Source organism: Oryzias melastigma, linkage group LG16 (genome assembly GCF_002922805.2).
Source record: "Oryzias melastigma strain HK-1 linkage group LG16, ASM292280v2, whole genome shotgun sequence".
Taxonomy (NCBI): Eukaryota; Metazoa; Chordata; class Actinopteri; order Beloniformes; family Adrianichthyidae; genus Oryzias; species Oryzias melastigma.
In genome coordinates this window covers 25898952-25901811 of record NC_050527.1, presented here as the reverse complement: position 1 = coordinate 25901811, position 2860 = coordinate 25898952, and the positions used below count along the sequence as shown (strand labels likewise).

At 43.8% G+C, this 2860-nt stretch overlaps 1 protein-coding gene across 1 annotated transcript in view; it reads right to left on the bottom strand.

The window, feature by feature from the left end:
* Positions 1 to 2860, bottom strand: part of LOC112136558 (protein rapunzel) — a gene marked incomplete in the record, with an annotated part of 10924 nt that overhangs the window by 3911 nt on the left and 4153 nt on the right. Inside the window, 1 exon segment of the mRNA XM_036215754.1 lies at positions 2640 to 2713.

Genomic DNA, 2860 nt, shown 5'->3' with positions numbered 1-2860 from the left:
CCCCCCCCCCCCAAAAAAAAACAACATCCAATTTGGGTTTAAATGTTGTGCTAAAAATACAAAAAATTACCAAATTTAAATAAAAAAAAGTTTTACCCTCTATGTCAACTTTTTGAATACACCAGAGGGACAGCACATGTTAGAGGTTTTGGAGATAAAGTCAGAGAGGCCAGACTGAGATGGTTTGGACATGTTCAGAGGAGAGACAGTGAATATATTGGTAGAAGGATGCTGAGTCTAGAGCTGCAGGAAAGAGGTCTAGAGGAAGACCAAAGAGGAGGTTTATGGAGGCAGTGAATGAAGACATGAAGGTGGCTGGTGTTAGAGTGGAGGATGCTGAAGACAGGCTTAGATGGAGGAAACTGATTCGCTGTGGCGACCCCTGAAGGGAAAAGCCCAAAGGAAAAGAAGAAGACCCTCTATGTCAACTTTTTTCTTTTCTAACCAATAACCCTTCCAGCTGCTGCTCTTGAAAAAGCAAAAGAGAAACTGAAATCTTGAGACATTCAGCTGAATTTTTTTTATTTTCCTGTATAAATCATAAAAAAGTGCTGCTGAGTGAAGTACTTTGGGATGTCCTAAACTGTATATATTTCAGCTGTGTATTAAGAAAAATGGACAAGTCTTTGAGAACATATTTAGGTGTTTGTCAGCAGTCTCTTCAACCTTCAAATCTTACCGAATAGGACTTCAGCAAAGGCACCATCATTTACTTTGGTCAACAGGTTGTCTGTGAGAAGGTTTTACCTGCAGATACTTAAGTGGCAGCTAGCAAACCATTTTCTGTAGCTAGCACCAAGGAGATTGGCTGGTTACTATCACCACTCAGCCAGTAAAGGCAAGTGGGCCCCCACCAGTGTTTGCCCAAATTGGCTTAAGTGGGCACTCAATGGTGGGCTCGCTAACATAGTGAGCCATCCACCCGGTGGACAGCGTGGAGAGAGTCGCTGTCCAGGCTGCCGGTTCCTGGGCAGCAGAACCGATGTAGGCAAACATAGGTGGGGCCACCACAGAAACTTCGGACAAACCCATTTGGAGCCCACATTTTCTGCCCATTTTGAAACCATATGGGGCCCACTTGACCTTGCTGGCTGGGGAGTTCTGTAGGAACTTTTCCTCTGTAGCACTAATGACATTGACCAGTTCTTCTGTATTGTTCATTTTGTCTAACAAAAGCAAACAAGTTTTTGACAATGTCATTATTACTGTATTCTGTGTTGCAACCCTGTGTTATCTGCTCCTAACTTCTGAAAACTTCTTAAACTGGAAGTGGTTGCCAGCTCTGCAGGAGCCAGCATTGTTCTCATCTAAGAAGAAGAGAACATTGACCACCCTGTTGTCCACTCCTCTTGTAAATTAAAGACGCATGAGCAGAACTATTTAACAATAGAAAAAGAAACTGTGGCACTGCTGGTGGTTTTATTTGATCTGTGCTCCAGTTGTGGACCAAATGAAATGTACATTCTGATCTTAACCATCAGGCTTTTTTCTCTTCAGAATGTACAACTGCAACCAACACCTTCCAAGGTGGTCCCTGAGTTTTAAGAACTACAACCTAGAAATCCAAAATAAACTGAACCAAGAATATGCTGACCAACATTCTCTGATGCCGAACAGCCTTCAAACTCAGTAACAGTGACACAGAAACACAGCGAAAGTGGCTGTTATCCAGACACAACCCCCGACTGAGATAAAATCCCTCCTAACTCCTCTGACTCCTTTGTATCCTGCTGTTCCGGAGAGATAAAACATTTTCATAAAGTTCCACCCATTCAAGACCTAACATGTGTTTGTCTCGGATGGGTGAGGATGTAGTATGCAGAGCTCCTTTGGATCATTGTTTTCTGAATTTTACTTTCTCTTCTGTGTGTCATCCCAGAGAACGGTACACGATATATACTTATCCAGCGCTTTTCTTGCGTCTTAGAAGACCCAAAGAACTACACAGTCACAGTCCCACTCACACACACAATCACACATTGACTATGGCCTAACACTAATGCCAGCCTGTCTTTAACCACCAGGAACAATATGGGGGTTCAGTGTCTCGGCCAAAAACACTTCAACAGATAGGTGGGCAGGGTGGAAACTGAACCTACAAACTTTGATCGAAGGTCAACCACTCTATCTCTGCACTACTGAGAGAATGAGTGAAGACACCTAACAGAGACCTGCTAAGCTGACCAATAAGGCTCACATCCAGCCATCTAGATCTATAAAGCTTCTGAAAAGAGATTTTTCTGTTCCAGTGCCAAAGTGGTTCTTTGGTTTCGGTTCCTAATCTGTGCCGATTTTGGTACTTCAGCAATTAAACATAATGCCCACATCTTCCCAAATCAACATATTTTCATTCCCAAGTCACATTTTGATGCATGGTGAAGACCTTTGCATCAAAAATTGAAGTTTTGGGTCTCGTCGTTTCTCGATGTGCTGCCTGTTCCCATTAAATCAGAGCTCCACAACCCCCGAGCCGCAAACCGTTGGCCCACTCCTCTTTTACCGCCGGTCAAACATGTGATCCTGAGCTAGACACCGCGGCTGAGGGGCTGTAGTGTTAGACTGGTTACCGGGGCTTTTATCTCTGACAGTCGCCTCCGTTGTGTTTCTGTGACTTAGTTTTAAGGCTGTCCCGTATTAACCAGTTAACTTGTAAAGCATCAGCTCCATCACCGTGGCGGTCCACGCCATCCTCATCCAAAATGTTATGGAGAGCCTGGAGGAAGGAGTGAGAGAAGCAGATAAAGTTTGTTCAGACGGAAGATTGCCAACAAAGATCTTTCTTCACATTGAAGGATCGCATGTCCACACTTGCCAGGTATACCTGTTAGATGTCTCTTTGGTGAAACCCACTCAGAATAAA